Here is a 12,308-nt window from a genome sequence, read left to right as displayed (position 1 = left end):
CCACGCGCACACACACGCGAAAGAGGATTGCCGACGCTGAATGGCCGACGGCCGAGGGCATAGTAACGCGATGCGTCAAGCAGCGCGTGACGCGTTTTTGTAAGATTTTCAGATAGGCGTTGTGTTACGCGATATATGACATAGTGACGCGTTTTGAATCGCTTGGGGCACAGCTACATAATCGAATATCCGCCAGAAAAATCAAAGAAATAGATGTTTTAGCAAGCCAGCTTAACATTTTTTATCATTAACAACATTTTAACTAAATAAAAATAGAATTCAGGCTGGTCATTAATCACGTACCTACGACTATTTTGACTATTCTCCCATGGTAAGATTTTTGTACGGAAATAAAAAAAATAATGCCGAGTATGACCTATCAACAAACATGGGGGTCTGTCCCATAAAACTTTATCAAAGTTTCAGTCACTTGTAGCTGATGCGCCACTTGGTGTCCCATGATTCATGCGACCTGCAGTAGTACCAAATTCCACTGAAACCTGTCTCCAGAAATTGTACACGATGGTCCTGCTTCTATACACATACTTCACGATAAGCTTTTTAGCTAACAAAAACTTAAAGTTTTTGCAACGAACGCCATCATAAACAAAATGAAACAGCATCGGACGCGCGTGAAACCACTTCACGGAATGGTTCGACGCGACTGCACGCGCATCGCATCGCGTTCACTTTGTCATGTATACGCGCTGCACCATGCGTTTTGCATTGACGCCTGCCAGAACTGTTCAGACGCAAACGCGTCGCGTTGCGCATCGCTTGACGCGCGGCGTAACTATGCCCTCGGCCGACAACGTTCGTGCTGGCCCACTGCCAGCGCGCACACACACAACGATGACGATGAAACTCCGTTGGCTCACTGCCAACATGCAACGATGGAACGCAACGCTTGGTGCCGATGCAAAGAACAAATTACGATTCACCCAGTGGAGAGCGTCGCCTAAACAACTCTTGAGTTAGCTCTGAAAAGAGCTAGTGAATATTAGTTTTGGTAGCGAGCTGCGACACTGGGTGATGGGAGCAAACACTGCAATTAATCGGACACTCAAGCCTCGATGCGTCACTGGAACTGGATTGGCACTTGAACGGGAAGAAACTTTCTTCTTCTGAATAAAAACACTGGTTTACAAACTTCACTTTTTACTTGTGCACTGGTTGAATTACAAAAAACTTATAAGCCTACAGCTTTTCTTACATCTACTTTTATAGTCTGGATTGAATGTTGCAAATGTTCTGATTGGTCGGAGCATCCTTGCCACTGATTGGCCACGAGGTTTACGGCACGAAAACGGTCGACTGTACTTTCTCCCACTCATCACGGCGTTCTCTTGCGTTCGGGTTGGCATCCTCCGATTGTGTTCTGGGCGAAGCACGGAAACATCGGTGTGCGTCGCTTACGATCTTTCGCTGTTGCGAACATCATCCCCCGGGCGATCGTTACCAGCATCCAGAGTCCCCCCATTTGGATTGTTATCTTCAATTGGAAGAATTGAAAGCTTAGTTATCGGTCGTCTGTATACAGAATTCCCCACTTCAACATCAACCACTCTCACAAGATCGTCTTCCCCGGGATAGACATGAGTAATTTTTCCCAATTTCCATTGTTGGGGTGGAAGAGTCTTATCCTCCAGAAGAACTACAATTCCAGGACGAAGGTTTGGAGAGCGAACAAAATTCTTTCCTCTCGGCTGAAGACTAACCAGATAATCATGTACCCATGACCTCCAAAAATGTTCCCGCATTTGTTGTAAGTGTTGCCATTTCGACAGACGATTCTCATTCAAACCCTCGTAAGAGGGCTCAGGAACGGCCGTCATTGGACGGCCAATAAGAAAATGAGCGGGAGTGATAACCTCACCATCGGAAGGGTCATCCGAATGCGAAAATAGCGGACGCGAATTCAGAATCGCCTCTACCTGTGTTAACAAGGTGTATAGTTCTTCAAAGGTTAGCGGCGTTCCTTTGAGAATGCGCTTCAAGTGATATTTTGTGCTTTTAACTGAAGCCTCCCAAATACCACCAAATTCAGGGGCGTCAGGAGGTATGAAATGCCAGTCAATTTCCTTTGTCTGACAAAAAGATGCGATTTGATTTACCGCGGCATTCTCACGAAACATGGAATACAACTCATGAAGCTCAGCTTTGGCCCCACGAAAATTGCTGCCATTGTCGGAATGAAGTTCACGGACTAGCCCTCGACGACTAACAAATCTCTGCAAAGCTGCGATAAAGGCAGCCGTAGACATATCTGAGACAAGCTCCAAATGAAGACATTTGGTCACCAGGCAAACGAACACACATAGATATGCCTTAATCGCAACTGACTTTCGGCCAGCCTGTTTTATTAGGAAAGGGCCCGCGTAGTCAACGCCCGTTACCTCAAATGGAGCGGAAGGCGTTACGCGGGTATGCGGCAAGTTGCCCATGTACTGCGTTGCACTTCGTGGTTTTACCCGAAAGCACTCTACACACCCCCTTGTAATTTTCCTCACAGCGGAACGAGAACCCAATAGCCAAAACCGTTGACGAAGGGCAGACAGAAGGCCAGATGGCCCAATGTGCAAGTGCTCCAGATGGTAATCTCGTACAATCAAATCAGTGAGTGGATGTCTTGGCAAGATATATTGATGTTTGGCATCGAACGATAACTTAGATCTTTGGATACGACCACCCACTCGCAAAGCTCCATCGAGCAAAAACGGTCCAAGTGTTTTTAACCTTTTAGACGGTTCCCCATTTTCGACTCTTTCGATTTCATCCGACAAAGATTCTCGCTGAATCACCAACACAATTGTATGGAGTGCAGATCGAAGCTCGGGAATAGAAAGACAATCACCTTTGACACGATGTTCTGGATTCTTGATACGGCAATTTTTGATAAACCGCTGCACATAGGCGAGAACTCTCTGCAGTTTACGAAGAGAACCGAATTTCTTGAAAAGTGGAAGATCATCATTATTCACCACCGGCATCGCCGTGATAGACGTGGGTTTCATTTCAGGCATCAAAGCATCAGGAATCTCTTCAAGAACAGGTGATTCGTAAGCCCTTGATTGGAGGAATGGTGATCCTTCCCACCACAACGAGTTGTTCTTTAAACCACCTGGCAGTTGGCCACGGGAGACGATATCTGCCGGATTGTCTTTGGACCGAACGTAACACCATTTATAAGAACCAGTATCGTTTGATATTTCGGCGACACGGTTTCGAACGAAAGGCTGCAATTTAGCTGGTGCTTTTTGCAACCACGAGAGGACAATCTGACTGTCCGACCAAAGGCATATGGCGGAGAACTGGCTTTGCAAAGTCGAATTGACCTTTTTTACCAACCTAGACAGCAGTACGGCTGCGCATAATTCTTTTCGAGGAATTGTTAACTCTTGGATTGGGGCGATTTTAGATTTGCTACACAACAGTCTAACGACACAACAACCGTTTGGAAGAATGCTGCGAACATATAGGCAAGCTCCGTACGCTATGCCAGAAGCGTCCGCGAAGCCATGTAGCTCAACAGACTCGTAGCCCAAGCCAATGATCGGTCTTGGAATTTTGATGTCACGGACGGTTTCGAGGGAATTTCGAAGGTGCAACCAATCAGCTAAGAGATCCTCAGTCAGAGACTCATCCCAACCAATTTTGGAAGCCCACGTTTGTTGCATCAGACGCTTAGCAAGAACGGTAATAGGTGCGAGTAGACCTAACGGATCAAACATTTTCGCGACTTCGGAAAACAGCTGACGTTTTGTTACGACTGTATCTTCAGAAGAGATGGACTGACAAAATAAAAACTCGTCGCTTCTCGGGTTCCATGTTAATCCGAGAGTCTTCATCACTTCATTTGCGGACAGATCATCAAGGAGTACTAGTTTTTCACGCTCTGACTCAGGGACATCCTGTAGAATTGCTTCATCGTTGGCACACCATTTATGAACGGGGAAACCACCCTTTGCTAATAGAGCTTGAAGCTGTTGACGACATTCAACTGCTTCTTGAATGGTCCTTGCACCAGACAGTACATCATCCACATAACAGTCTTCCTGTATTATGCGTGCTGCAAGAGGAAAATCGGCTCCTTCATCGATGCATAGTTGAACCAATGATCTGGTTGCTAGATAAGGGGCAGCTGATGTACCGTAAGTAACTGTTAACAACTCGAGAACCTTAATAGACTCAGTGGGATTGGAGCGCCAGAATATTCTTTGCAGAGCAGTTTGCTCCTTATCGATAAGTATTTGCCGATACATCTTTTGAATATCGGCTGTGAAAACGAATGGATGTTTACGGAACCTCAAGAGTATCGATAGCAAATCACTCTGAACCACTGGACCTATTTTCAACACCTCATTGAGCGATACACCTGATGGAGGCTTTGCCGACGCATCAAACACTACTCTTAATTTAGTGCTTGTGCTCGACGGCCTTAGAACGGCGTGATGTGGCATGTAGTATTTAAGCATTTCAGGGGAATCGTTTGCTTCAACAACATCTTTACAGTGACCAAGTGATTTGTACTCTTCAATGAAATTAGAGTACAGCTGGTGGAGCACGGGATCCTTTAGCAACCGTCTTTCCAGAAAGAAAAAACGACGAAGGGCCAAGGTTCGATTATCAGACAGTTGGTTGATGTTGTCACGGGTTGGTAGTTTCACAATGTATCTACCACTCGAGTCGCGCCGACAAGTGTTACGGAACAACTCTTCACACTCGTCCTCTTCGCCGGTGGGCGCAGGATTGCATTCAATCTCTTCAATTTCCCAAAAACGCTTAACTGTCTCATTGAGCGACTCGACAGCTACACAATTTACCTGCTGAACATTCACAACTGTTGGCAATTCATCACGGATTTCTCCGGCAATCACCCATCCTAACTCTGTCTCTCGTAATTCGGGAAGACCTTCAGCAAGCACGATGTGTCCAATTTTCAACAACTCGAAGAAATGACCCATCCCGATCAGTAAATCTACAGTTGCAGGGACATGAAAGTTAGGGTCAGCCAGCTTGACATTGGAGGGAATATTCCATTGAGCAATGTTGATTGATTTGGACGGTAAGGGATTCGTAATCTTGGTGGTTACCAAGCACTTGAGAGTCGTTCCATAGTCACTGCACAGAGAGCGAAGTTTCACGTTGACCAGACAATTAGACTTACTGCGAGTAGAACTGACTCCAACAATATCGACGTTTACAGGAAATCCGTCAAAACCTAATTTCTCAAACATAGAGCTGGAAAGTAGGTTTGTTTGAGCTCCACAATCTAGGAAGGCTCGGCATGGCACGGGATGACCAGATTTGTCGAGCAGATGAACCATAGCAGTCAACAATAACACGTTTGGGAGTTCGACGTTCTGAGAACACGAGGAGGAAACAGTAGTAGACTGAACAGAATCAGTACTCGAAGACTGAGGAGAATCAATAACTGGCTTCTGACCAACATCGGTTGGCTTCTGAGCAGAAGCAGGAGTAAAGCTTACACTTTCATCGGACTTCTTCCCATCTTCATGTAGCAAGGAATGATGTCGTTTGCCACATTTTGAACAACGGTTTTTGGACAAACAATCTACGGAATTGTGTCCGCGACGGAGACAATTAAAACAAGAACGAGATTCTTTTACCTTGCTGACACGTGCGGCCACAGACAATTTGCGAAACTCAGGACATTGATAACAAAAATGGGATTTGCCACAAAAACTGCACGACTCGTTGCTAGCATCAGATGTTGCAGTGTGAACCTTGACGCTAGTGGGTTTAACATTCGACGAAACGGATTTCCCTGGTTGGGACTTAGCAGCAGTAGATGGATTATCCACTTCACACCGCTCCAAAATGCGGCATTGATCCTTCAAGAACGACAGAGTTGCATCCAGCTTAGGCAAATCCCCATGGTTAATAGTGCGTTCCCACTGTTTACGCGTAGTAGGGTCTAGACAAGACACCAAAATTTTGTTGATTATCAACCCAGCAGTGTCTTCCACTGGTTGTTCCATGAATTTGAGACCCTCAATGTTCCGAGAACACGTATCAACCAACTCCCTTAGTTCCCGGTAGGATTCCCTGTTCATCTTCTTCATACTCAAAAGCTCAGAAATATGTGTATCAATGATGATGCGAGGGTTCTCGTATCTTTCAGTCAAAATTGTCCAAGCATGTTTGTAGTTATTATCGGCCAATGTCTTGGAATCAATGATTCCGGCTGCAGCACCAATTAAAGACTTTTCCAAATGATGTAATTTGATGGAATCGGGATCAGAACCTTTCCCGACGATGTCTTCAAACATCGCCTTAAAACGTGGCCAGTTTTCGTATTTCCCATCGAATGTTGGGATGGGAGCTTTAAGTGGTGCTTGTTGAATGATAATTCTGGAAGAGTTATCATGTTGTGACGCAACGTTAGAAACACGATGATCCTTTTGCAAAGATTCCATCAAATTTTCCAAGCGGACAAGAGCTTCAGTATGAAGATGATCAAACTCATTTAATTTTTCGTCTTGTTCATCAACTTTGTTCGGAGGAACAAGCCGCAGCACTTCTTTGTGCAAAGCGATATATTCAGCATAGTGAGTTTCCAACTTCTTCGAAAAAACTTTTAGTAACGGGAGACTCACCTGAGAAGGGTCATCCTCCGCTCTCTCCAGCGAATTGGAAATTGCGGTGACCTTACCCTTTACCTGCCCACGCTGATGTATCACGCTCTTCGCGTCCTCCATGATCGGCTGCTGGTTGCTCTTCAGCGGTGTATGTCTCAATGACATTTGGAATTATCGCCACGAGTAGTGGCAATTCAATCACTTGATTTGTTTCGAGTTTTCTTTTCGTTTTCACTTTTCACTTTTGGTTCGTAACGTTTCCTTCAGTCATCACAGTTATTTAGATCGGCTCTAGTTTCAGTTTTTCGATCATCAGATTGTTAGTTTCACTATCAGTTCACTTACTATCACTTCCGATCTTCAGAGAAAAGTTCACTTCTCACACAGTAGTTCGTTCTTCAGTGGACTGTATTACTTTTTCACTCACTTATCCGGTTCGAAGGACCACAATATGATGGCACACTGCCAACATGTATCACGACGAATTCAAGGTAGCCGAGCTAGCAGTCAGTCGGCCCACTGCCAACTACTGGAAACCCGAGCACACTCGAGAGGCTTCGATGCAGTCGGCTCACTGCCGACGATAACGTTGACGAAGACGTGTTGGCTCACTGCCAAACACACTCACACACACTCAATGGCGGCTCTTGCCGCTGTTGGAAAACGACGCTGGAAGGTCGACGACGATGCGACTGTGGTAATACACTACTACCACGCGCACACACACGCGAAAGAGGATTGCCGACGCTGAATGGCCGACAACGTTCGTGCTGGCCCACTGCCAGCGCGCACACACACAACGATGACGATGAAACTCCGTTGGCTCACTGCCAACATGCAACGATGGAACGCAACGCTTGGTGCCGATGCAAAGAACAAATTACGATTCACCCAGTGGAGAGCGTCGCCTAAACAACTCTTGAGTTAGCTCTGAAAAGAGCTAGTGAATATTAGTTTTGGTAGCGAGCTGCGACACTGGGTGATGGGAGCAAACACTGCAATTAATCGGACACTCAAGCCTCGATGCGTCACTGGAACTGGATTGGCACTTGAACGGGAAGAAACTTTCTTCTTCTGAATAAAAACACTGGTTTACAAACTTCACTTTTTACTTGTGCACTGGTTGAATTACAAAAAACTTATAAGCCTACAGCTTTTCTTACATCTACTTTTATAGTCTGGATTGAATGTTGCAAATGTTCTGATTGGTCGGAGCATCCTTGCCACTGATTGGCCACGAGGTTTACGGCACGAAAACGGTCGACTGTACTTTCTCCCACTCATCACGGCGTTCTCTTGCGTTCGGGTTGGCATCCTCCGATTGTGTTCTGGGCGAAGCACGGAAACATCGGTGTGCGTCGCTTACGATCTTTCGCTGTTGCGAACAGTCTTCTTAGTAGGTATTTCCTCAATTTCGTATAACTAGTGTTGTTAGCAATCATGAAAGCCGACACGTTTTCGTTGACATCCGACAGCCTTTGCCTTCAGCATAGCGTTGGGCAAATTTGTTCAGTACATCGATGTTACTGAATTGATTCGAATCGGAAGCACGTTTAAAATGAGACCAAAAGCATTCGCATTCGATTTCAACATCGATTCAAAATCGCCCAACGCTACTTCAGCAACAACACGAGCCATCAAACGACGCACGAAATAAAAATGTCAATTGAATGTAGCTTTCCACGATGGCGTCACAAGAAAATGGTACGGTTTTGTTTATGTCTATCGTTTTCCGTATGTATGTATGTATGTGTATGTGGATGTGTGTCATATTCGACATAACAAGCGAGAACAAACCGTTCTTCTGGTTTATGATTGGAAAACTCGGATATCTATAAGAAAACTCATGATCAGTGTTGCGAAAAACTCAATTTCTCATAACTCACGCTTGAGATTTTTCATACGTTAGTTGTCAATCACGCAACTCTGCAGTCAAAAAATCTTTGATGAGTTGGCTCACCGTTTTGACTCATTGTCTCGTATTTCCACAGTTTACTCCCACACGGCAATAGTTTCTTGTTAGTTTGGTAAAATTATAGTAATCCTTTCTAACGTAAACAACAACATTCGGGTTTCACGAGTTTTTGACGGGTTTTGTGACTGAATCCTTTTTTGCGGTTTGAGTTGATTGAGTGATTTTGCATCAAAATCTCAAGCGTCAGTTTTGCGAAGCAGATCTGTAATGACTCACGGGAGAGCGTATTGATTGAGATTTGAGTGTGAGTCTATCAACACTGCTCATGATTTAGGAAAATGTCATCGTATCAGACAACTTTCTACAGTACTGCGTATGACACTTTGTGTAACAGAATAACAAAAAACATTCCAAATTTATGAGTGTTCCGTACGGAACGAGCCATAAAAGAGTGAGACTGAAATCTTTCACGCCATTTCCAATTCGTCGCAAAACACACGCAGCTTCCGATTCCCGATTCGACCCTGCTGATGCCTCTGTGGTCAAGAGGTCCTACAGGGAGCGGGTGAACTCCGTGAGTTCGCAGATCACGAGTGAGTGACCGAGCTACGCGCATCGCGACTATTCCATGTGCTAGATGCTTCCGCGTTCTTCTAGAACACGTGGCGTGATGCCATAAATACGTAACACGTTCACGTGGTCGAGAAATCTGAAAAATCAAATTCAACAAAATTAAAACGCAATGTATTATGTTTCCATATAACAATAAGACAGGCTTGAGCCTTCGCAAGATTGTAAAATCATAATAGCTGACAATCCAATTGATTGGTAGGTCTTACACTCGATAAAAAAATAATTATCAGAACACAAATTGATAAAACAAAATGTCAAATACTCTTAAATAAGCTCAATATTGTGATAAACAGGAATTCAAATTTGTCATTGGCCAATGAAACTGCTGCATACAAGCAAATAGTTTTGCCGGTAATAATATATGTCTCCCCAATATGGAATAACTGTGCGAAAACGCATAAGAGGAAATTACAAATAATCCAAAACAAATTTCTTAGATTCATCAACAACCTTAGAAGGTTTACTAAAATACCAGATATACGCGAAACAGTCGAGATTAAACCAATTTATAGAACAACTGATAACATCAAACAAAAATTTAAAGAAACATCTCAAAACTCAGATCATGAGTTCTTCTTCTTTTTAGCGTTACGTCCCAACTGGGACAAAGCCTGCTTCTCAGATTAGTGTTCTTATGAGCACTTCCACAGTTATTAACTGAGAGCTTTCTTTGCCGATTGACCATTTTTGCATGTGTATATCGTGTGGCAGATACGATGATACTCTATGCCCTGGGAATCGAGAAAATTTCCTTTACGAAAAGATCCTCGACCAGTGGGATTCGAACCCACGACCCTCAGCATGGTCATGCTGAATAGCTGCGCGTTTACCGCTACGGCTATCTGGGCCCCCAGATCATGAGTTAATTCGTGGATTGTTTCCACAGTAGATTGAGTAGTAGTTAGATTAGGTTAACAATTGAAACAAACCAGCAATGCAAAGCATTCAAAATGTAAAATGGAACCATAAAATATCTATAAACAAACACAAGAATGAAGACAACTAAAGATGTACAACAGTATTTAACCGGAATTATTACAAGACGGTAATAATGTTCCTATTAGGATGGTCCAATACTATGTCCCTCTCGAGACAGGTGATTTTTCACCTATATGAGCAAATTTCTCTTGCTAAGTGGTGACGCTTCAAAATGAATTTCACTCTTCATGAGGTGCTCATTGGTCATGAACAACTGAAGACAGAGAGAATGTTTATGTTAATCAAGCCCAGTTATGAGCCATTTGAAAAAAAACTATGTCCAGCACAACTGCGCTACTTTGCCACGAAAGGGATTTGAAAAAAAAAATCAACTTGAAAAGATCGCAAGTTAGTTACACGCCAAATTGGTTCATTTGAATCCCCAGAAGCTACTCTGAAACTTAGTTTGGAATCCGTCAACTCAATCTCGTTAAGCCCCTCCTCTGAGTTAATGGATTCTGCTTCACAGTAGCTTCTTGGACCTCCAAAAGCTAAGCAAATTTGAAGGATGTAGCTTATGATTTTCGTAGTATGATCAATATGGGCCACTCTTGTGCAAACAGGCTTTGATATTTTGTAGTTTTTACGTTTTATTGCCAATCTTCTTTATGAAAGACAAGCGGATTTCTCTTGTGTAATTCGATTTCATTATTCTTAATAAGACGAAGACGGGGGTGGGACATTTCGCATACGGACGTTTGGCATAATGAGAATTATATGCCTTCTTTAAAATTCTATCTGTTCTTGTATGAAACTGCTTTATGCGAAATGTCCATTATGCCAAACGTCCGTATGCGAAACGTCCTTATGCGAAACGTCTTTATGCGAAATGGGTCACCCCCGACGAAGACAATATACCTAGGAAGAACAGAAAAAGGGAGAATATGGTATAAAAGCATCAAAACAAATTACATCATAAGATTTTGGTTAGCGTGTTAAAGTCTTTCCCCCTACTGACTTTTTGTCCATACAAACTCTTAATTTTTTATGAGCCGTGATTTCTGGCAAGACCCTCCATAGATGACCCCTTAGATGATATGACTCGTTCCATAAATGCCTTGTAAGGCTTCCACAATAAATTCAACTTGTTCTTCAAGGCAGATATAAAATACAAATCTTGCGTTGAGTATCATATAGACGTATGTGCAGTGATCGATTTCTCTTCGTCGGTTTTTTCTTTGGATCAAGACAAGAAATGCAATCTGTTTGGTAACATTTAACGATGGAACATGACGAAGGACAACATAAAAAAAGCAGTATAAGCTATCTCTCGGCCAAGTCATTAACATAAAAGAAAATTGATGAAGATAAATCGGTCATTGCAGTTACGCCCTTATGATACTAAACGCGAGAAATGCGATTTTCAAGAAGAAAAACAGTCTATAAAAGATATTTGCAAGCTGAATATTGTGTAATACCCTGGACAGATGACTAGTATTCCATGGTGCAAGTTGTCAAGAAATTTATTCCAAGGTTGACTTGATTGAAGATAATTATCAGAATGAAACTTATTTCAAGATAATTGTACCATAGTACATAGTACTAGTGGGTCATAAGTTTAAAACATGTAAATGAAGAAATTAAAAAAAATAAATATGAAAAAAAAAATTAATAAATAAACGAGTGAATAAAGAAATAAATGAAAAATTGAAACGAACGCAAAGCTGACAATGGATTAGACGACAGCATTCAAGGAATCGCATAAATTTAGACTAAAAATGAAACAAGGATGTTTGCTCAACTTTTATACGGTATTTTTGGACTCAACTCCGAATTGTTTTTGCTTGGGTTCCATAATAATGAATTGACGAGCTAATATTTGTTGGATTAATAAGGGCCGGGATTCAAAGCGTCTGGCAATTCATTTTTAACGAAAATTAAAATGAAAAACTGAACAAAACCAAGCTTATTTCATTTTTTTTTGTACCATGAAAATGAATAAAATCGATCCTGGATTATGTCCTATTATAGCGAATGGCATTCTGAGGAATTGATTTCTGAAGTTTGACTTTCTGGGAAATGTCCAACAACCGTCAGATAAACATCACTTATGTGATGATTGAAGTGGTGTTCTAGGCAATTCAAAAGAAAAGAAGATAGAAAAAAAAACCCTAGACATCTTAACATCAGTACTTCTTTTTAGTTTACTTCTCTCCGACGCCATATTCCCATTCAAATAC

The 12,308-nt window shown here is 42.7% G+C and overlaps 1 protein-coding gene across 7 annotated transcripts in view; it reads right to left on the bottom strand.

The window, feature by feature from the left end:
- The window catches only part of LOC5577066 (RING finger protein nhl-1), a 191,440-nt gene that overhangs the window by 81,843 nt on the left and 97,289 nt on the right, over nt 1-12,308 (bottom strand). The window lies entirely within an intron of this gene.

This window comes from Aedes aegypti, chromosome 2 (assembly GCF_002204515.2).
Source record: "Aedes aegypti strain LVP_AGWG chromosome 2, AaegL5.0 Primary Assembly, whole genome shotgun sequence".
NCBI lineage: Eukaryota > Metazoa > Arthropoda > Insecta > Diptera > Culicidae > Aedes > Aedes aegypti.
Note: the sequence above shows the minus strand (reverse complement) of the source record. Positions and strands in the feature narration are given on the sequence as shown.